Genomic DNA, 24,355 nt, shown 5'->3' on the forward strand with positions numbered 1-24,355 from the left:
ATCCTGAGGAGCCTGGCTTTGGGTACTTAAGAACTCCAGTGAATAAATGGCACAACCACAAGCTGTTATTAAGAACACTGCATTATGTGATATCAACACGGAGATCGAGAAGGAAAAAAAGAAACTGTCATCGAGGGGAAAGATTAATATCAATTAATTTTCTTTTACAGATTATGCAGAAGTCTTCAGGCTTCTGAGGAGAATTTCCAAAAATTTTACAGCACACAGGAATTTGTATAGACTCCAGGAGCAAAAAGCAGGTCCCCAGATGGGTAAGAGGGTAACAGTCGAGAGGAAGAACAAAAGACAGAGGCATTTCAGCAAGTGTAGAGTCATGGGAGTGGGAATAAAAGGCAGGCAGGCTTTAGAGGGAACAGGAAAAGCTTACAGATTCAAAAGAAATAAAATTGTAATTATACAAGCACTTACATGGTTACACAATCAGCAATACTACCAAGGACCCTCTCTGGAAAGACAGTGTTCTTTGCTTTGGGGTTTTCAGGTAGTTAACAAAAGCCATTAGGTAAAGTCCATCAGAGGACAGGTTCCTTTCAGTAGCATCTTCCTTCAAGTGCAAGATAATCATGTTTGATTTGTGGCATGGGATTGAATCCAAGAAATTCACCATATAGTAAACTTGGGCAAATCATCTCTTTGGACTTTGCTTTCCATTTCTAAAATGAAGCCTTGGATCAAGAGAGTGCTTCCCCAAGTTTGTTCTGAAGATTTAAAAGGCATTACTTGAAGAAAATGTTTCATGTTCAAATAGATTTGGGAGACGGTTGGATAATCCAGCTACACAGGTTTCCTCCTTTCAGGGCTTGGCAGAAGTTATCTGTTAATGCTAGTTCTGCGAGGGGACGCTGATCTGCGGCATTTCCCCAACCACAGAATGCTTTCGGGGCAGACCTCATCAAGGGACTAGTATTTTACTGAATTCACGTTAGAAAATTCTGGATTATAAAGATCTTGCAGGTTATTTTCTGGGTTAAAAGTCCATGGATTCCTAATAACTGTCACATGAAACCAACACCATAAGATCATCCATCAAGAGCCAACTAAGATAACAATTCGCATTTGGGCAGAAATTAGATACAAAATCTCCAATTGCAAAGCAGTACAAAGAAGGGGTAACTGGTATTCTCTGTACATACAGAGAATTCTTTCGTTTTACTTTAATTCCTCCAAGCTAAACATTGGTGGGCTAGATTCATGCCATATTGTCTAATATTTATCCTATTTATCAAATATATCCATCGCATCCTAGCTTCTAGGCAAGTTTACAAATAACACAGGGGAAAAAAAAAACCTGTTGATAGCATAATGGCTTAAAACTCCACAGTTACCATTTTCCAAAAGATCTCCCTCCCCCTCCCCCTCCTTCTGTATCTACTGTTGAGGTCCAGCGGTATCCTCTGTGTTAGCCGTGCCCTGCGGTCTCTCTTCCTGCCCCCTGCACAACTCCTACCATCTAGAATCCTAGAGCATACAAAACAAAATACATGGTCTATTGAAAGAAAGAATAAAGCCTGTAAATGGGAGAGAAAGCCAGACATACCACAACATTTCTTTTGAACAGAGTCAAATGTCCTTTCAATAACCTCATGGGGAAGGAAAAAAAAAAAAAAAACGCTAAGAAAAAAAAAACCCAAAAAACAAAAAACCAAAACAAAACAAAAACAAACACTGAAAGAAAAACAAAAACGATGTAAAAAAGAAAGGTAGTGGGAGCAGAGATCCGGGACCGGTGGGCAGCAACTAGGGGAGTTACTTCATCGCCAGCACCAATTTGCTCAACACACAGCATTTTATTTCATGTTCTTGGCATCCCCACTAGGTAGCTCCTATGGTTCCTATTATTTGGCTGATAAAGCCAAGGCTCAAAGAAGTGAAATAAATCGCCCAAGTCCCAAAGCTGTAAGGGACAGGCCCAGGACCTGCACTCAGGTCCATCCAAGGCCAAAGGACGGGCTCTTCCCCAGAAGTGCCTGCTTTTATGCCAGAAAATGTGGACTTAGACTTAAGTCACTCCCTCGATTCCTAGAGCTTACAGGTGGGGGGCTGGACGGACTCAGACCCTGAGGCTACCACGGGGCGCTGCCCAGAATTCCGGTCATTTCCCTCCCTTTCCTTTCTCTTCAAAAGTGTCTTTCTCCTGCTGGATTTGGATATCTATAGAAAAGCAGATATTTGCCCACAAATTGTCCCAGCCAAAGCCTGGTCCATCTGCGCTTTTTCTGCCCATCTAAACTAAATACCCCGAACTAAATATCCACAATGAGACAGGAAGGAAAAGCCGGAGCGTTGCAAAAATCTGACTGAAAGACTTGCGCCCCTCCCAGTACCCTCCAGGGTGGACTTCAGTTCCCTAGAAATCTGGACCTACTGTTTCTGAGCCAAGGTCTGACCTGCAGGATCCGGAGCAGCTCCAGGGAGCGGGAGAAGACGCACCACACAGCTCTCTCTGGGCTTTCCGGAACAGGAAGGAAAGGGCAACTGCCCTCAGTTAAAGGCTGGAGGGGGTGAGGGGTCAAACAACTCTCAACACGTGGATTCTGACCTTTCTCCCACTAGACAGAGAACTGAAGATTCTCCCCTTCATGGTAATTCATTGTGTGTTCGTTTACGTTTTGCACACTTCTCACTACTGTGTTCAACTTCCCAATTAAAAAAGATCCCAGTAGCTGGGAGGGTAAGAAAGGACAAGGAATCTGGGAGCTTTTAAGACTTCCAAGGCTCGCCTTTTCTTGTGCCTTTCTGCTTTCTCACTCTCTGCCTCTCCTTGAAGAGCAGCGAGGGAAGAAACTGCAGCAAAGCCACATAAGCCTCAGATTTAGCTCACAAATTTGTCAGCGGCATCCTTCTATCTCCTTCTCCATCGGTGCTTTTCACCTTAGCTTTTTTTTTTTTTTTTTTTTTCTTTTTTAAGCTCCAACTCTTCCTATTGACTTTGAGCACTGCTTGGAATAACAGTAACCACTGCCACGTTAGCTTAAACCAGCACTACCTGGACATCATCCGGTAATGGGGCACAGCTGAGGAAGGCACGAAGCTCTCAGGAAAGCCATCAGCCACAGCTGAAAATGAGGCACTGTGGAGCTTCTGTGAGTTCTATATGCCCCTCCCAGTCCCTCGAGAATCACAGTCTGGGAATGCAAGCAACTGCAGGATTGTGACAAGTCCATCCTCGGACAGTAATCCCAACCTTGACTACATCATGGTCCCAATTTATCGCTTTAGAACAAAGGAATTGCTTAAATGTGTAGCCCTTAACACCCCCTGTTCCTGAGTTAAAAACAAAGCCCCATCAGTTGACCTATAGAGCACCCCTTGCTCACCTCCTTTCATTCCTTCTACCTGCCATGGTAAGAAAACTCAGGGAAGACATGCCAGCTCAGACCTGCCTCCTGCCTCCTGCCTCCTGAGAGAATGAGCTGCTGCCTTCTCTATGTTTTATCATGGCTCTCTTCACACTGGGTCCCCCTTCCTTATGTGCTCGTCTCCCCAGCTGGCTGTGAACTTCTTCAGCTTAGGAACATTGCTGTCTCATCTTGACCGCACCCAAAATAGAGATGATAAACAAAAGTGTCTGATGGAGTGGAGAGTGAATGAATAAATGAATAAGCATTTTTTAAAACTCCAAAAAATTTACCTTCTAGTATGTAAGTTGAGACATACAGTAAAACACATGAGACAAAACGGTAAGTGACAAAGATCAGAATAAGAAGTACAGGAGGAAGGGACCTCTAGACTTGGCTAAAAATGTAAATGGCAAGCCTGTTAGGAACATGAGCAGGAATCAGATGTGCACAGGTGCATAAACAGATGAGAGGGTTCTGCTCGGGGGAAGCAATGTCTAGGTTCAGGGTCTGCCGAGATCTAGACGCCCAAAGAGAAGTTCAACACCAAACAAAGGGTACTTTTCCTTTTTTTTTGGTCTGGCCATTAGAGAGGAGCTTATAAGGACTAGTAATCTGGTGGCAAGGTGGACAGGAACTGGTGTCAGGGAGACCCATCATTTGGAGAAACTGGTTTACACAGCAGCAGAGGAAACCCTTACCAGTTACCCATTTTAACCAAACAAGATTTGTATTTGAAAGAATAAAAGAGTTAAGACCATTGCACAAACAAGAAGACCTAACATTCACAGAGAACTAATGGCATCAGAGACAGAATTCAAGGGTCAGGCAGGAACTTGCATTCAAATTCTATTCAATTTAATTCAAACTCTCTGAGAGATTCAGGAACATTCTGCACCTGTAAGTTTAAAAAAGGTTGTGTTTCCATCAGGAAGTAGAAGCATTCCTGAGGTCTGTGCGAAGAGTCTTGACTAAAGATGTGGGCCATGTTAAAGAATCAAACAGATGAATGAATGGTGAATGGTGGGGCACCAGAAATTAGCAACAAGGAAGAGCCATTCTCCTACCACTAAAGGAACAAGGGGAGGAATTTTGTTATTCAAGGCCAACCAGTGCTACCCACAGAGGCCTAGCCAGAGGGAGCTGCAGGAACAGGGCACAGGTGAGGCTGCAAGGCAAAAGAGGGGAGTAAGAAATATCCTGATTCCATTCTCTGCTCTCACTGCAGACATGTACCCATGCCTCCCGCTGGGCAAACCAGCACGGAAGTGGAGGGGTGCGGGACAGGGAAGAGTGGAGAAGGGGCCTTGGTGAAACAAAGCTTAAAGAACACAAGAAGTTATGAAAGAGGAAAAATCCAAGTGTGAGGGGCAAGAGGGTCATTGGAAATGAAGAATATGATTGATAAAACTAAAATTAAAAAAAAAACAATTGTGGAAGGCAAGGTACAGAATATTTCACAGGGCAAAAAGGAGAGGGAAAACGAGAGACAAGTCAGGAAGCACAGAAGAGGGGTCCCAGAGAGAGCTCTTGATTACCAAATGCCAAGGGTACGGGGTACGTGTCTGGGGATGCTCTGGGGGAAACACAAGCAAACGGGAAGAAATGAATCCTGATCTTTCTTTAGGATTCCACAACGTGTTGTGATAAAACAATTCCTTTGCCCCTGAGTCCTTGAAGCATAAAGAAATCTGGGGCAATCTGTTCCCTTACCATATCAGAAAAGTAGCTTTTTTGTTTCAAAGGCCTGTGGTGAGACACAATTCCACGACGTTAATCAATTTATTTCAATTGAGAGAGAAACACAAATGAAAGGTCCCCATTTCAGAAAAGGCCATGAAAATGTGAAGATGTTATTATTTCTAAGCTGAGAGGAGAGACGAGATTCTTTGCCTGGCACATTGCAGAAAGGTTCAATCAGCCAGGGCAGGGGAATAGATTTAAAATAGAAAAGTAATGGGAAAAGGGCTTTCCACGTAACAGAGTCGGTGACTGATGAAAAACCATCCCTCCGGAGCCAGCTCTATTAATACCCATTTCTTCCAGGCAGTTTGGAAAGTTTGAAAACCTACGTAGTTCTCATTTCCTAAAGCTTCTGAGCCTAATTACATATTTGTATCCGTACATAGATTTATATATATACATAGGTCTCATCCAGTGAAACATAGCTGCACACTCAACTTGTAGATCGCCATCTTCAAATAGAGATCTAAATTTGGAAAAACATCTGTATGCTGTATGCTGTTTTTCAAAGAAATAAAAAGGAGAATACTGGCCAAAAGACCATAATACCCAACTCACTGATGCATTCATTTATGCAACAGGTATTTATTGGACATTCACCTGATCACAAGCATACGACCTAATGCTTCACGACTCCAGCCCTCGCAAATGAACACTGAGCCAGTTCAGGGAGTAAGCTTTCCTAAGCCAAATTTTGGAGGCGCATTTCAGCACCAATTTGAAAAATCAAAAGCATAGGCTTCCCAAATGTTTAGAAACTACCCAGAACCACCTCCCTTTAATTTATCCCCTTACAATTAGGTGCCCCATGCTCTCTTGTAGGTCAGAAATAACAGGGACAATTTAATGCCTTATGACTGTCCATTAAATATCTAAATTATGTGTATTCAGATGAAAGCTGCTGTAGTATTTTAATAAAACCACACTAAATAATGCAGCTGGTAATAAATCTCTTAATAAAAAGGTAGTCAATGGTGCGTTTAATTTGATGACAGAGTCCACTTTCAAATAATCCAAAAATTGGATTTTTTAAAAACAAGATGCAAAGTCCACCTCTCTTGTGCTGTTCTGAAGAAATGTTATTTGCACACTTAGAAGACATCAATGTTAAGAGGCTTTCTTGCATATTTGAATTTGGTTGGAAAGCTTTGTTATTTGTTTCAGTTAAATGAATACACGTAATTGTCCAGCTACCCCAGGACATTTATGAAAACAAGATGTTCTGTCTTAACGAGGTTAGCTTGAGAGTGACATTCGAATCTGAGATGCCTCATTAGCTGCTCGGAAAACAGACTTCAATCTTCTGCTTTCCCTTTTCTAATATTAGCTAGCTAACAATAATTCAATTGCTTCAGTAACTCCAGGTGACTCCAATTTCATAGCAAGTTCTTCCAAAGGCTAAAGGGATCACTTTAAGTTCCTAAAGGCTTGACAGGAAGTGTGTTTACATCACTTTGTATGGCTCCAGCCCAGCACCATGCACCAAGGGGAGGAAGACAATGAAAAAAATATATATATATGCATGTGTATATATACACATGTATATATGTATTCTGGTCATTCTTTATGAATGGTGTGTATATATCCTCCAAAATCTGTTTCTGAACATAGAGAAAAGACGTTTAAATACACAGAAAGGGACAGAGAGCTACAACCTGTTTAAGTATCTAGTTGATATTTACATTGTCTGCCCTTTGTCATTTAACCTATAGTTTAAAATGAAAAAAAAAATCTTATTCTCATAAATTACCTCCATAATTTCATTTGCTGGAAAGCAGCCAGTTTAATTTCTATCATATGGAGAACATACTCTTTTCCATGAGGAGGACATTTTAAGACTAACGTAAAAGAAAACAAGTTGAAAAGTTAATATAAAACAAAACAATTGACTCCAAAGAGAAAATGGGTCATGCGGATTCTTATGTTAATTTTCTAAAATAAATAAAAAATTAACAAGGGTAGGCATACTCCATTACCGCTAAAGATAGTCACAGAAAGTTTATACAGATGTGCCTATATTTATTTGCACAAACACAGTTCCAAATTTCCTTTTGACTCCTGGGGAAGGCTAATTCCTAGAACGCATTTCCTAGATGTCCTCTTTCATAGACCATGTCTTTGGACATGAAATTAATTCCAGGCAAAGAAATAAAATACTCAAAAAAGGAAAGTGGTTTTATGACCTGACCTTTAATGTTATTTTAAGAGACACTGTCATGGATCCTTGACTCTGCTGTCCATGCATCTTTTACCCATCTCTTGAGGGTCAAACAAATTTGGATATGGAAAACTTCCAAATCAGAAAAACGATGTGTACATCGACTAAGTTAATGCACTGGGGAAAGGATCGTTGTTTCCTGGAACTTTCGAAGCTAATGGCTATAGGTCGGCTAAAGCAGCATGACATACATATATACATATGCACACAGATATGCAGTGATATACATATATATGCACCTGTACATACATTCATAAATATACACTCATATATACATACAGATTTATAAATATACGGTTGTTTTTTTGGTTTTGGTTTTGGTTTAATTTGCAGAGTCTATCTTACATTACCTAAACTATTATTACGGCTTGGGACAAACTTGAAATGTGAAAACTGACACTGCCTAATTTTATTTTGAGGAGGGGAAATTTTGGCATATCCTCCAGACCAGAATGGGGAAAGAAAGCCCCTCCATCCCTGTGTCAGCCAGAAGGAACATTAACATTTTGAGATTTCTAGCAAATTAACGGCCCGGGTAACAAAATGCAAGAAACTTTGGCCAGTCGCTTACTCACTCGGTTGGATCTGGCCACTTCTCCATGTATTCCCACCACACTAAATGGAGCATGAGTCATTTGAGTAATGAGTCAGAAAATGTTTAGCAGCCTCAGTGCAACAGCCAACGTGATGCTTAAGATAAATTTCAGAGGTATTAGGATAGTGTTTTCATTTTAGCTCTAGGCAGACCGTATCTCTCAGTGATGAACAAAATTCTTCCCTCCTTCCCAGGAGACAGAAGCTGGATCATATGCTATCTCAAGGTTCATTCCATCCCTAAGATGTAAAATTTCAAGAAAAAACAATTGTAAAAGGCAAAGGCAATGTATCAATGTGTGCAAAATGTGTATTGTGAAAGGCTGTCTGAATTCGTATTGTGAAATGCTGTCTGATGAATTCAGTGGTCACTTCAATGACAACTTCCCCCTCAAGCATTACACATTCTTGCTAAAAAGAAAACGCTCAACATGGGGCGCCTGAGTGGCTCAGTCCTTAAGCGTCTGCCTTCAGCTCAGGGCGTGATCCCAGCATTCTGGGATGGAGCCCCATGTCAGGCTCTCCCGCTGGGAGCCTGCTTCTTTCTCTCCCACTCCCCCTGCTTGTGTTCCCTCTCTCGCTGGCTGTCTCTCTCTGTTAAATAAATAAATAAAATCTTTTTAAAAAGGAAAGAAAAGAAAAGAAAACATTCAACATGAAAAAAAAATTTTTAAATGAATTTTAGAATTCAGTGGAATTAATTTATCCTCACAATTTTTTAAATCCCCATGCCTAGATTATCACAATAGAAATTACCATCAGGCTTCGAGTTTTAATCACAGTTAACACTGTTAGCTGATTTTAACATTTCTTTCCAAATTCTGTTTTAATACTGAATGCTATTGTATCCTTCCGGTTAATCTTAATGTCCTTTTTCACCGTCCAGTGGTAGCACAAAGCCAACCGCCCAACAGTTGTGTGTCACTGAACGCCATCATGGAGGCAGTATAAAATAATGTACAGGATTGCTGGTTTGACGGTGAAAAGGCCTGAATTTGAGTACTGTCTTGGCAATTCACTGCCTTTCGAGCTCAGGCAAGTCACTCCTTCAGTGCAATAAGTTTCTTCTGCTACAGGTTTCATCTTGCATGACAGTTCCTATCAGCCAGTTGAGGGTGTCTGCAGTGTGGACAGGATGCTGAGGGATGGAGTGCCACGCGTGATGAGCGATACCTGTCATGGGCGTACTACAGGGGAGTAGCGGCAATTTTGCCTTGTATTTGTCATTCATTGAATAGAGCAGTGCTGCTCACATGTGCATACAAATCGCTGGGCATCCTCTTTTTTTTTTTTTTAATGTGGATTTAGACTCAGTAAGTCTGGGGTGGTTGGCTGAAATGACACATTCCTAACATGATCCCAGGTAATGCTGGTACTGCTGATTCAGGGACAACAAAAGAAGCAGGGTAAGGCCCCTTGCAGCTCCCACTAAATACATGCACACACTCCCTTCCTACTTTACGTATGTGAAAAGGTGCTTGCCATATGCCATGAATAGTAATAAACACATCAAATACATGATCGCACTGATTTCTCAACCACTTCCCCTTGCTCCCCCACCCCCCCAAAAAAAGGTAGCTAGCTCAAAGTTTCCAGGGAAGGAAATGAAGATTTAAAGAGGGTAATGAATTTGCCTACCATCACAAAGCTGATAGGTAGTGTAGATGAGATTTGAACCCAGGGAAACTAACCTGATGAGCACCCTTGTTCTTGATCTCTATTATATATTGTCTCAATATCATCATAACATTGGAGTGTATGCTTGGTTCCAGCCACTAGGCTGTTTTACACATATTACCTCTTCCTCTTTTCTTAACAATCCTAGGAGATGGGTTATATCATTATTTTTATATTACAGATAACAAAATTAATTAACCTTCCTTCAACTGCATCAAACTCGGTGAAACTATAGCAATTCCTATTTAAGTAAAAGATTAGATCAATAAAATACCAAAAATGAACTAAACACAAGGAACAGTATACTAATGAGAAGAAAATTTAGCAGCATGTATATTCACCAGGCTAAAAAAAAAAAATGCTTACGGCTATCAGCGAATATATAGAAAATATGCTCTTGTAAATTCACACCCCAGAAATGCATTTTTGACAGTGAGTCCAAATGCCTCTGTAGAGGTTAGCCATGAGGTCATCAGAGTCCAAATGATCAAGGGTCCCAAACAAAACCCATCAGTGGGATTTACAGTTGGAGAAGTAGCAAAGATTCATTTCTTATCACCCTCTTTTGCTACCTAAAAGATCCTTCTTTATTAACAAGCTAATGAAATAAGATTGTATCGGTAAATTTCCCTGGAGATGAGACTCCAGTACAAACAGCTGACAAATGGACGCTGCGCTTGTGCATGCTTAAGAAGAGCAAACACCACAGCCACACGAGCACAGCATTTTTGCTTTATTTTAAGGACACGTTTCAAACCTAAAGGTTTAAAGTATGAATCTCAACCTTGGTTGCAGGCTGCCCTCTGGAATCACGTGTGTGGAGGGGACATAAAAATACATACATACATACATACATGCATACTGATGTCTAGATCCCGTCCCCAGAAATTCGGATCTAATTGGGCTGCGGTGCAACCTAGGGATCAGGATATTTTAAAGCTTCTTGGTTTTCTACTGTATAACCTAAATTGAGAATGACTTGATTAAAGCAACGCCTGTACTGTGGCAGGAGGAGGGGGGAGGTGCTGAGTGCAAATAGCTGCCAAAGAAATGCATGTCTAATTGCTGAATGTCATCATCAGAGCAGACTGTGCAGGTACTGAGATATTGGGAGTCTTTCTCTCCTGAAGGTATACTTAAATTTCATAAGCAGGTATATTGTAACAGAAAAGAATTGCAAAACATTTCCTAGTCTTTAGGACCACAACTATTTTCTCCCCTTACCAGAAAAGTATCCATTAGAGGGCAGTCTCTTCTTGGGAAGAAATGAATGGGGACACTCAACCTTCTCACCTGACCAAAGTTTAAAATATTGGCTGAGACTGTAACACTTGCATGAATTCCCTTCAAGACAATTTCCAGGAGATGAAGTATGTGGGGTGAAAAAATTTGTATTATATGTCAAGATACTGCCAAATTAAATATTTATATCTGTCTGCAAAAACTAAAAGGATAAAAGCTTACCCCAAAAGATAAATATGCACATGCATGAGAGGCCCTGAGGTGTACAAACATAATAATAACAACAAATAAAAGTAACATTTATTATATGCTTACTATGTGTCAGATTCTGATGCTATGGAATTTAAATATTTGACCTGATTCTCAGAACAATTCTATATTTTATACATAACTGAAGATACAAACTGTGAAAAGAAATTTGTCTAAGACCACACATCGAATAAGGGGCCAAGCCAACGTTTGAACTGCATTTGTCTGACTCCGAAGCCAAAGTCTTGTCGCCACCAATGATACCCTACCGAGTCAGAAGCAGCAGAGCCCTCGTGATCAGAAGACCACGTAACTTAGAACACATCGGCACCAGAAAGCATGAACCTCTTCATATTAGGCTATCCACAAAACCGAAGAAAAGGTGATTTGAGCAAAGTGAGAAATTCCTTACTTTCCTTACTCTTTTTCATATTTTAAGAATTTTCACAAGCTGTGTATGGTGCCCTTCATTTTCTTAGGCAACTCCTCTCAATCCCATTAAGAATGAATTTGGCATTCCGACGGCTATGTCTTCAGTCACTGTACAGAACCTTGAACTAGCTAGTCCCATTTCCTCAGAGACTTATTTCCTAGATCAGGGGTTGGCAAACGTTTTCTGTAAAGGGCCAGATAGTAAATATTCCAGGCTCTGCGGGCCCCATGGTCTCTACCGCAACCACCGAACTGTGCCGGTGTAGCATGAAAGCAGCCAGAGCTGACATGCTGATGTCGATGACAGATGATTCGAACGAAAGGGCAGGGCTGTGTTCCAGTAGAACTTTATTTATGGTCACTGAAACGATCATTTTCATGTGTCACAAATTCTTCTTCTTCTTTTGATTTTTTTTCAACCATTCAAAAATGTAAGAACCATTCTTAGCCCAGAAGCCACACAAAAATAGGCAGTGAGCTGGATTTGGCTGATGGCTGTCATTTGCCAACCCCTGTCCTAGATGAAAAGGTGTCCTATGTTAAAGGCATTTGCCATGATGCAAAGGTGCGGTCATGTTCAAAAATGGCAATAGATCCATGCTTAAAAAGCAAAAGTATCTCCAGGTACTGGTGTGTCAGAATCGCTCGTCTTCCCTAAAACCACTTTTAATATTAACCACAGATTATCTCTGTACCAAAAGCATCCCGGTTAAATCACCAGCCCTCTAGGAACCAACAACAACAAATAACTTCAATACCAACTTTAAAGAAGTTCATCACACACAATTACAATGCCTTCTGTCTCATAAACACTTCTTGAGAAAGGATTCTAGAATTTGAGATCTGAAAGGGATTTTTAAAGATCAGAGACGAGTTGTTCTCAAAAGGCATTCTCCAGAGCTTCCAGGTGCCTTACAGATATCTGTGGAAACAACCCCACAAAATGCCCCTGGATAAGAAATCTAGCATTTGCCACAACATGGATGGACCTAGAGGGCAGATGCCAAGTGAAGTAAGTCAAATGGAGAAAGACAAGTATCATATAATTCCACTTATATGCGGAATCTAAAAAATAAAATAAAAAGCAAACAAATGAGAAACAGAAAGACCCATAAGTACAGAGAACTGATGGTTGCTAGTCGGGAGGACATGGGGGGATGGACAAAATGGGTGAAGGGGAGCGGGAGATACAAGCTTCCAGTAACGGAATGAAGAAGTCGTGGGAATAAGTAGTGTAATAGCACTGTATGGCGACAGACGGTAGCTACACTTCTGGTGAGGATAGCATAACGTAGGGCTGTCCAATCACTAGTTGGACACCTGAAACTAATGTCACAGTGTGTCAGCTACTCTTCAATAGAAAGGAAGGAAGGAGGAAGGAAGGAAGGAAGGAAGGAAGGAAGGAAGGAAGGAAGGAAGGAAGGAAGGAAGAAGGAAAATCTAGCAAAAGTCTGCTGGACCCAGCTCCCACCAGCTCATGAGAACTGCTTGTTGAATTTTGGGGGTTTTGTGAGCCAACTAACATCAGGTTGATAATCTGAAGTTGTCCGGGGTGGGAGGTTTTACACCACAAAAATCCCCAAATCTGCCAATGCTGCATATCAAGGTTGGTGGTTGTTTTTTTTTTTCTTTCCCTCTGAGACCCAGTTGTTAAACATTTATCAGCATACCACTGCCCATTTACCCACTTCCAACAAAGAGGTTCCTCTTAGATCTGTTTTATACACACAGACTCTCTCTCACTCACTCAATGAATGGTTGAGTTCAGAGAAAAGTAAGGATTGCCCCAAGCCAAAAATAAGTGGATAAAGGATCAATCACTGTTCTGTTATCATCCTTAAATTATTGTTCCCTCCGTAATCCCAAACGTGCTCTCATTTCATATGAAATATGGTCAACTGCAGACTAAAGAATTTAAACATTTAGCCTAGGACCAAAAATTTTTAAAACCTATTACCCCTCTAATTTTATATGTTCCTCTAACTTGGACAAAAGAGAAAGAAATGACAAGGCACCACACTCCATTGTACAATCGTGATTCCAAAAGTGACATTTCTACTTCTGCATAAATGCTAGCTAACTACCCACAAAGCTCCAGCCCGTTTCCTTATTTCCTTACTTTTGCTATTGAAGAATGAAGATCTTTTCAGTGTGATACCTAGCAATGCCCTAATGCTCCTGTACTATTTCTGTTTGTTTTGAGGCAGGAGATTCTCTGATTATTCCTGGTTCCTGGTCTCACTCCGCTAAACTACGTGAGCCCATAAACCTAATCTAAACAAATCATTTTGAATATACTTTTTCTACATTTGCTGCCTTCGTCTTAGTTTTGCATCACTTCAGGCATCAACAGAACCGTTTTAATACAACCCTTTCCCTTTAACTGTACAAGTTTAGAAAATAAAAAAGAACATTTACAAACTGCTAGTTGAGCTAGAATATCTAAAAGGAGATTATATCCCTATTTGTCAGTCAATATGAAAACAGTTCATATAAGAGTAAGCTGAAGCTGAATAGTCTCTACCTAATTCTGAAACATTTCTCTCTAAGGTTTAGGAAAGAATACCCAGGACTCAAATGTTCCTGAGACTTTGCAACAACATATTCGTGCATAATCAGAAATGCGCAAACTTTAATAAATCTACCTCTCCAATCTTCAGAAAGCAATTTTTGGAGCCAGACACAGATGTATTTTGTTAGAGTTCGATTGAAACTCTTTACATTATATAGCCATGGTGGAATAACCTGGGGTTATTCATACACAGTTTTAATTATTTATCTATGGACCCACATGGTGTTATTTTTCATTCAGATCCATAGCTAGTTACATATTCTGCAGCAAAATATTTAAATGAAATTCTGGGACTCACCAAGTCTTGTAGTCAAGGCAAGAAAGATCTATCAGTAGTCTGTGAGTCAACATCAGGCACCTACAAATTAAACCAGCCGTGGTACTCAAATGCACATCTCAACATAAAATTAATACTTCAATACATAAATTCTAACTCCAGTTGCTTTTCAAGAAAAACCTTCCAGAAACTTATTTTCTCTTCTTCTTCAATCAGTTCACAAGTAATGGAGCAGAATCAGTTACCTAGAGCCCTTTCATAGTCCATAAAAATATTTCCCAAATTCGGGTCCTGTGGAACAGGACTATGAGAGATATCACCATTGTTTTACTATTTTTTTAGAAGTTCCCAATTTGAGTAAGTCTGGGAGATGCTGGGTTTAACCAGTTTTCTTTTCTTGGGGCAATCTAGGAGCCTTCCTATGCTAGTATCCTTTGGGATTCGACAAGGAGGGCATTAAAATGAACAGAGTTTTCCACACTTTTTAAACCAAATTTTAAACCTTCTTCCCATGGAGTACTTCTAGAAGCAAGTGTCCCATGAGGCACGCTTTGAAGAATGCTGGTTCAAAGGACACAGCTGGGTTTAAATATGAGTGCCAAAATGAGAGCAGGAGAGAGGAGAGATCATGTGAGGTCCCTCAGCCGTGAGCACACCAGCAGCAGTGAGATGACCCAATAGAGCCTGCTGAGTTCTTCCTCACCGGTTTCCAGATCCTATCAAAAGAAGGAAGCACCCTAAGGGGGTCAGGATGGGAGATCAGCAATCCCATAAGATAAACTCGCCCCGATCTACTTGCTAGTTCCCATGAGTTACCATTTACTCATCACAGTAGTCAGATGTGTTCTAATCCATCAAGCTTCAAACTTAAGAATTTTCTTTTTACTTTCTTTTTTATTATTATTATGTTATGTTAGTCACCATACGCTACTTCATTAGCTCTTGATGTAGTGTTCCGTGATCCACTGTTTGCGTATAACACAAGAATTTTAAAAACAGACTGAACTTCACATGCAGCCAAGAGTCAACAAGAGGCAAAGGAAAGCAAGCATCCCGCCGAGGATGACAAGTTTAGAGAAGAGCCTTCCTTCCATCTAAGCTCAATATAAGAAGAATAATTACCTGATATTCACTGGGATAAAGAAAGGGGTTTGGAGAAATATTTTGTTTTGTCCCTGGAGTTTGGAGGTAAAACGACAGGCCCTTAGAAGCCACGAAGTCCCACTTTCTCATTTCACAAATGGGAAAATGGAGGCTCAAGGCATTTCATGGTTTGGTCAAGGCCAAGCAAGGCATTAACTAGATGCAGATTTGGGAGTGCTACTCAGATCTCTTGACTAATGGGTCCATTGAGCCAAAGGGAGTAGCTGACAAGCCCATGTGATTATCTCTGTCTCTATTTCTTGCTCTTTTATGAAGATTTAGCCACCATTTATTGAGCTTCTGATAAATGCAGGTGCTGTGTTAAAACATTTATAAATATTCTCTCATTTTATCATCTGACCATGGTAATGTTGTCAGCTTTATCCTTACTGTATAGCCATCACACGGAGAAGTGTCACGCCATGTCCAACATCACACAGTTTATCAGGTGTAGAATGTCTAATGGGGAGGCAAGTCAGCTTGACTTAAAAACTCAGGCACTTCACTCGACTTTCTTTTTTTACCTAGTCCACCCTTCTGCCACTCCTTCTCCTTCCTATTTCCATTTAAAAGCAGTTGTGATTAAAATCAAAGGTCAGCTGCCCATAACTTAACTCAAATGTTCTTTCTTCCTTGCTTTTAGAGACATATTACTATCTTCCATCATCCAAGTAGACCAAGAAGGATTTAGGCTGAGATGAGTATGCATCAAATGATCTGGGTGTCATTACCAATCGGGCACTCTGGAGGGGTCATTCTCTTGGCCCTTATGGAAGCTGAACTTGGTCATACTTCCTTTTTCCCCCATATCTACTAAAGATCAACTGACACAGAAGGGACGAATTTGCTAACAATTTACTACTGATTTCTTTAAAACACGTGTCATCAATAAAGGAGGCACACAGTCAAATGACTTTGGAATCCAGAGACAGGACCTGAAAAATACACCCCTAAATTTTTCAGATAGGGGCATACAGATCCTTTGCATCAGAATCCCTTGAAGCTGAAACTTCCTGACCCCATCCCAGCCTAACTAAGTCAGGATCTCTGGGATGGGATCCAGGACTCTGCATTTGAACAAGCTCCCCTGGTGATTATAATTTACACCAAAGTCAACCTAACCTAAGAAGTGACTTCTAAGTGTGTGGCTTATGGGACTCATATGTTTCCCAAGTTTTCCTCAAGAAACCGGAGTCCAGCTGCAGGAAGAATTGCTCATAAATATAATGCTGACATCACATACTGGAGACAATGTCTGTGTGAGGCCAATAAAGAGGGATGAAAACATTCTCCTGGGAGAGGCTACTGTCTGGGGTGGGTGAGATGTGCCAGACAGGTGACCCTGCAGACATCAGGAACAGTGCTATCTGTGAAACATGATTATCTTCCTTGGTGCTAATTTTAAACTCAACAAAAGTCAACAAGAAACCATTTGAATGTTGTTTTAACTCTTTTTTTCATAGAAAACCTAATACATGCAAGCACTGGGTAATATATTCAAATAGATGCAAAGCACTTCCAGTGAAAAATGAGTCTTCCTCTCACCCAGGCCTTCTAGGGACGACCACTGTTTCCTGCATTTCTGAAACACACTGAGCAGAGTAGCACATATATGTGTGTACTGCATTCTGTTACTACCATGGGAGGAAGCCCATTATGCCCACAGTTCGGTATCTTTCATTTCCCCCTCAGTGACATATGTTGGAGGCCATTCTCCACATAACATATACATTACATAATTCCTTTTAACAGTATCACAGCTTTCCATTATATAGATAAACCACAGATCTTGGCAGGTTCACTTGTGACGGATATTATGTTTCTCCCATTCCTTGAATGATACTACAAGGAGCACTCTTATTCATATGTCTTTGCCCACCTGTGAAGATTTATCTTCAGGATACATTTTTAGAAGTAAAATTGCAAGGGCAAAGGATACATGCGTTTTTATTTGAGATGTTGCCAAATTTTCCCTCCAAAGAGGCTGCAGCAATTTACACTTCTATTAATAGTATATGATACTGCTTTTTCCCCCACACTCTCACCAATACAGTGTACTTCTGATTGTAATTTAATTTGCCACTGAGACTTCTTACTAGAGAAAGTGCTGACCAGATAACATGAATAGAACTTGGCAGCTATATTTCTCCTGGAGAATGAACACATTGGCATTCTAATTTATCATCTTCTTAGGACTTAGGTAAGGATGAGTCAGTGGCCTTGACCCTCCTCAACTCTGGGTAAATGTACAAACTTAAGTTTCTGGACTTGCACATCCAGGTAAACAGTGATGCACCAAGAAACTACAGACCTACAAGGCTATTGAAAGGAGTCTTCCATTAATTTGTTCTTTGAAAATTTGAAAATAAATCACAAAAATAGAATATTTCTTCTAATCAGTTAATCATTTAGGATTTGAGTAAATTCAAAACATTTTCTAAGTGATTATGAACAAATTTTCCTTGCTGAAGTCTGCAAAAGGGAAGGTACCCTGTTGGATGCTTTGTACCAACCCTCCTTAACAGACAACAGTCTAGTTTAAACAAAATCTACCTTCAGACTCAATGCTCTGCTTTATGGGTTCAAAGTTAATCAAAATTTATACTATTAGGGTACCTGGGTGGCTCAGTCGGTTAAATATCTGACTCTTGATTTCAGCTCAGGTCATGGTCTCAGAGTGGTGGGATCGAGCCTTGAGTCAGGCTTCGTGCTGGACAAGGAGCCTGCTTAAGATTCTCTCTCTCCCTCTGCCCCTCCCCCCACCTCTCCCACTCTCCCTCTCTCTAAAAAAAAAAAAAAAAAAAATCATACTATCGATGTTGTCACTATTGTCACAACAGAAAATCAGAAGCTCTTTTCACCCATCATCTCTACGTTCCACCTTCAGGGAATAACAGATAATATGCTGTTTCTTCCAGTAATTCTCAGGATGTTATTGATTTATTATTTTTCACTGAGTCCATGCACTTAGGAGGAAACAGGGTGTAATATATATGCACTTTCAGAAAACTGCTCTAGTGTTGTAAATAATATCCCAAAACCTGAGCCTTTCAGAGGTGTCTGCTTTGCAATACAGAATTACTTAAGCACTGGAAATCCAATCTACAAATATTTATTTTGCAACTTCTATGCACAGGCCTAAATTTTTTATCCCATAAGTAAAATAAGTCCCTCCAGAAAAATACATTAATTCAATTCATATTTGCTGAGCATTCACTATATGCCAGGCACTAAGCTGGCACCATAGCACCCAAAGGGAATAAGGCAAAGACCCTGCAATTGGAAACAGCCAGATGGAAGATACAGCCAAGTTGACAAATGGCTAAGAATGTAAGATGCAGTAGGGTCAGAGAAAGAGGGCTCTTAATCAAGGCTTGAGGCAACGAGGGAAGGCTTCCAGGAAAAGGCAGTCCAATATGACTTCTAGTTAGGATTCGGCCAAGGGAAAGAATGGACAGAATCAGGGAAATTCTATTGCTTATTCACATAAACTCCATGAAAGTCAACAATGGAACAGTACCCATATGAAATATCACAAGCTAGTGTTAGAATATGGGCAGCCTTCATGATGTAAAACAAATGTCTAAAAAGTTTTCTTAAAGTCTAAGGCCCCCAAAAAGAATAAAAGGAAAGCTTACACCACACACTCACTTACTCAAACTAAAGCATATTTTTCCATTACGGATACTATACATTTTCACCAACTCTGAAAAAACCGAATGGACATTTTATGAACTCTGGAAGAAGTTGTTCCCTAATTCCCTCCTTATGCTCCTCCCCCCACCCCCTTATACTGCAGCATGAACCTCAGGTTTTGAGCACCACCTTCTCTGCACTTAAAACTTTCAAAACCTGGGGTGCCTGGGTGGCTCAGTCATTAAGCGTCTGCCTTCGGCTCAGGGCCTGATCCCAGGGTCCTGGGATCGAGCCCCGCATTGGGCTCCCTGCTCTGCTGGGATCCTGCTTCTTCCTATCCCACTCCCCCTGCTTGTGTTCCCTCTCTCGCTGGCTGTCTCTCTCTCTGTCAAATAAATAAATAAAATCTTTAAAAAAAATAAAACCAAAAACTTTCAAAACCTAATTGGAGATAGTTATAGAGGAAAAAGATGGGCTTGATGGACTTAGACATATTTTCCTTTGTTGGTATTTAGATTATTTTGACAGCAAGCAGGCCTAGAGTAGGAAGTGGTTCTGAGCAAACTCCCCAAAGAATATCAACAAGGAAGAACAGCCACTGGCTCTACAAAACTACTTGCAACGAACTCTCACATGCACCTAAGAACCACTGTATGAAGTTTAATACTTAAAGGAGAACAATTCAAAACCCAGGTACACTACTTGAGCCTCCCCACATCATGGAGGACTAACATTAGTAGCTCTTCGATGTGCTACGCTAGGAAGCAAGATCAAAATGGCAAACAGGAAAATAAAACGAGCCTTCTGAGATTCATTCTTTAGTTTGTTAGTTCAAATACAATGCAGAAGAGTACTTTCCATAAAGAAGTTACTCAAATTTGAACATTTTCACTTGTGCTGTTTGGAGAAGAACTGCCTGACTCTGTCTAATAGTGGATATTTCCAAGGGCCCCAAATGGTGTGGCTTTGGGAGAAGACAGAATCTGGGGAGGCTGGAGAGCAGGAACATCTACTGCTACCATATTGAAGTGATTTAAGAGGAATCAATTTGAGTCGCTACGGTCACTCTGGTTACGTGGTCTATGTGCCAATCCAAACAGCTTCCAATGTGCTGTTTTCAAAATGTAAGGGGAAAAAGAGGAAAGGAAAATTAGATTTCAAATCTGCCCTATAATGAAAGGTTGTTAGAATGATTTATCTTAACTAAGTGACCTTCAAATTAGAAGCTGTATGCATTCTTATAACATTCTGAACTCTACATATCTTATCAAAATTAGATAGAAAAATATTTAAAATATTTTATATAAAATATTATTTTATAAATATATTTAATTTTGTATATCTTGCAGATATATCATGTATTTATGACACAATAATCTATTGAGATGCTGAACGTAATGCAAATATATATATGTATATATATGTATTATATATGTATTATATATGTATTATATGTATTATATATGTGTATATATATATATATATGTAGTTACAAATCAGGTATAGCTATCTATAGTGTACACATATAACTACACACACACACACACACACACATGCCCCAAAATAACAGTGACTTAAGCAGACATGGTTTTATTCTCCCACATGAGTCTGGAGACCAGCAGACCAGAACCAATCTGGCCACTAGCTCTGCAGCCATCTAAAACCCAGGGTACTTTCAGATTTCTGTTCCATCACCCCTAGGGTATGGTCCTTATTCTCATGGTTCAAGATGGCACTCCAACTATCCCATCTACTGTCTAGGCAGCAGGACGGAGGCAGGGCAGGCCTCCAACTTCTAAGGACACTGTCGCACATAGTACGCCTCTTCATTCTCACTGGCCAGAATTGAGTTACACAGCTAAACTTAGTAGCAAGGAGGGATGAAATTGTAGTCTTCGCTCTAGGCAGTTAGGTAGGCTTCCAGAAGCAATAGAGCTGGATTATTTAAGAAAGGAAAGTATCACATAGAGAAGGAGAATGGTTTGCGTCTGGAGAAAGTGAGTAAAGTCTCTCCAAGGGGGACTTTCAGTAATGGCAGGACTCAGAGTGGTAACTGGGTACATGCCTGGGGCTCAGTGGTGCCCCAAGGGCTGCCACAAATGTCCCAGTGGCTGTGCATGGCATGAGAGAAGTAAATGACAGCAACAGCAAAGCCTAAATCTGACTTGATGGTTCCATTCAGATCAGGACAATGAGCAGCTCGTCTGTCACCAAGGCGTCCTGAAGACCAGAGCCTTTCTTCAAGTTCTGGGAGACATATAAGCGGTCAGTAAGTGGGCAGGGCCTGTGCTTTCATTTCCACCAGGACATACACTTGGAATTGTTCCTCTAGTGGTAATCTACAGTTGGTTAATGTACTCAAACTCACTCTGCACCCTTGGGACCCTAAGCAAAACTGTTCTTGATCAGAAACAGGGATAAGGAACCATATTTTGTCCTTATGATACCAACTTGTGCACAGGGAAGCATTGCTAACATTATAGTTTTTTAAGCAACAGCATTAACCCAGGTGATGTGACACTTCTCTATAATATTTTTCCCTGGCACATTAATTTACACATGCACATATATTACTGAAGAAAAGTGTTGGGAGTTTCCACCAGAACAACAGACCTGAAATTAGTGCTGAAAAACATTCACAGCCAGGATTTCACTCCCCACCCCCTGGTTATCTATTTTAGCCTTCTACATTGGCAACTTTTAATTTTTGCTGCTCAATGAAAATAATAAATAGCTTAGTGATGAAAAAAACATACTCTTGAAATACATTACAGCTCTGTGTTAACGGAAAGGAATACCATCTCCAATTGTCTGACACAATGTGTGACTTTATGTTACTCCATCCGACAGATGTCTCCTATGAACAAAGCTGAGGGATATCCAAGTGCATCTCTTTTATTTTTTTTTTAAAGATTTTATTTATTCAGTCGACAGAGAGAGAGACAGCCAGTGAGAGAGGGAACACAAGCAGGGGGAGTGGGAGAGGAAGAAGAAGGCTCCCAGTGGAGGAGCCCGGACGTGGGGCTCGATCCCAGAACACCAGGATCACACCCCGAGCCGAAGGCAGACGCTTAACAGCTGAACCACCCAGGCGCCCCGAGTGCATCTCTTTTAGAGACACACCACCCTTTCTTTGAACTGATGTCTCTAGAATGAACAACGCAGAGCCAGCCAATGTGCAAAACATTCTCCCTGCTGCCACATTCTTAGGTGGGTCAGAAAGTCAATCAAATTCTACTCCACAAATAAAACTAATTCCCATAATATGAGATGGGAGGCTGCATTCATATTTCGAAGACCGAATATTCTCCCTCAAGTAATATAAATTTATAGCTATGACTTTTCCCAGTGCTCCATCGACTGCTCATGGTATATGAAAGTAATTAGGCTTCTCTGAAAGCCACAGCTGCATTGAGAACTATATTTGAGTAAACACAAAGGAGAAGCATTCTGAGTGTTACTTTTAATGTTTCCATAAAAGTTAACATCTATAAAAATATTGCTTCCAGTTCTGTGTAGAGGCCAGCACCCTTACTTACTGAAAGGGGACTGTGGAAACACAGTGGCTGGCACTCTGCCATGCAGAAGAGGGCCTGATTCTGTTCTAACTCAGATCTGGCCAGGCCACACGTCAAAGCATGTCCTGCAAAATATGGTACATACATGCAGTGAAAACAACCTCTGTAACTCTAGTTCAGGAGGGACAGAATATACAAGGGACCATGGCCAGACCATATACCAAAAAAAAAAAAAAAAAGTAGAATTCTGACCCACAATCTGCAGCAACTACTCCGAGAAGCCAAACCACAACCTCTTTTGCAATTGGTCCCAAATGGTCAGGATTTAAACAAGAACTGCCAATTTCCCCAATTTCTGCCTCTGGCTGCCAACTTTGGAGCACCCAGAGAAAGCTGAATAAGCACCCCTAACCAACCACACAGGATGTCCTGCTTCCAGTTAGCCTGGCTCCAGCGTTCCTGTGCCAACATCCTCTAGTCAGGGCCTACCTGAAGCTTTCCCATTTTGCCTCTCTAAGGCTGCTACTCCCATGATTAGCTTTGAGTCCCTGGCCAAATGCAAGCAATGGTGGCTGACTCTCTTGCTCTAGAAAACTCTGAATAAATATCCTTTGTTGTTTCTCATTTGGGTGGCTTTTGTTTATTGCCACACCTGGTTCTGCCTGGTGGCTCTGCCTGCCTAGCAGCCCGCTCAGCTTTCTCCTCACATCCTGCAGGGTCTTCGTTCCTGCCCATTGCCTTGAGCGCTTCCTCCCTCCCTTCCTTCCTTCCTTCCTTCCTTCCTTCCTTCCTTCCTTCCTCCCTCCCTCCCTCCCTCCCTCCCTCTTTTGTTTTCTTTCTTTCTTTCTTTCTTTCTTTCTTTCTTTCTTTCTTTCTTTCTTTCTTTCTTTCTTTCTTTCTTTCTGATTTTATTTGACAGAGAGAGAGAGATAGCACAAGCAGGGGGAGTGGCAGGTAGAGGGAGAAGTAGAAGCAGGTTCCCCGCTGAGCAATGAGTCCAATGTGGGACTCGAGCCCAGGACCCCAGGACACCACCTGAGCTGAAGGCAGACATTTAACTGACTGAGCCACCCACGCATTCCTGGGCTGTCTTTCTGAAAGTGAACTGCTCTTCCACTATTCTTCCAACTGTATTCTTTTTCAGTATTTCTCCTCCTCCTTCCTGGACCTTTTGTTGGAATCTACCGTGTCCTTTCCTGTGTCCCACACATGCCACCAAGACAGCAGGGGAACCGTCACAGGGCACCCACGGGGCTAAGCACAGTGAGGCTACTGTGAGAACAGGATATGAAAAAATCAAGACGTTGGCCTTGCCAAGAAAAGGGATCACTACAGTTCAATTCACTTGCACTAAAATTTGAGCCAAAACTGGCCAGCTAAGATCTGGAAGCTAAGACAAGAATAAAAAAGCCAGGAGCCAATAGTAACCAACTGAGGGGTCAGAAGTGGCTGGCATCAAGAAAGTAGACAAAGGTGAGCAGAGAGGACAGGAATCAGAAGAAAATGAACTCTCCATAGGCAGATTAAGGCAAGGACACCTTGTTAACCATTGTTTTCTTTATGCTGAGCTCCAGTAAACCTCAATGAGCCACACCTTAAAGGAAAAGAATGTGGAGGGTTACTAAGCCTTTCTGTCCAAAATGTATTTTCCTTTGTTTGCAACACGGTCTATATATAGTAAAGCATTTACATCTC

The 24,355-nt window shown here is 41.0% G+C and overlaps 1 protein-coding gene across 7 annotated transcripts in view; it reads right to left on the reverse strand.

Moving 5' to 3' along the window:
- FHIT (fragile histidine triad diadenosine triphosphatase) overlaps positions 1 to 24,355 on the reverse strand; it is a 1,391,990-nt gene that overhangs the window by 788,961 nt on the left and 578,674 nt on the right. For 2 of the 7 annotated variants that reach the window (XM_057311857.1, XM_057311855.1), the window contains one exon: positions 14,385 to 14,444. The exons of the other annotated variants lie outside the window; for them this stretch is intronic. The gene's annotated coding sequence lies outside the window, so the exon portion shown is untranslated. The remainder of the gene's footprint in view (positions 1 to 14,384; positions 14,445 to 24,355) is intronic. 7 annotated transcript variants of the gene reach the window in all.

Source organism: Ursus arctos, unplaced genomic scaffold (assembly GCF_023065955.2).
Source record: "Ursus arctos isolate Adak ecotype North America unplaced genomic scaffold, UrsArc2.0 scaffold_14, whole genome shotgun sequence".
Classification (NCBI taxonomy): Eukaryota; Metazoa; Chordata; class Mammalia; order Carnivora; family Ursidae; genus Ursus; species Ursus arctos.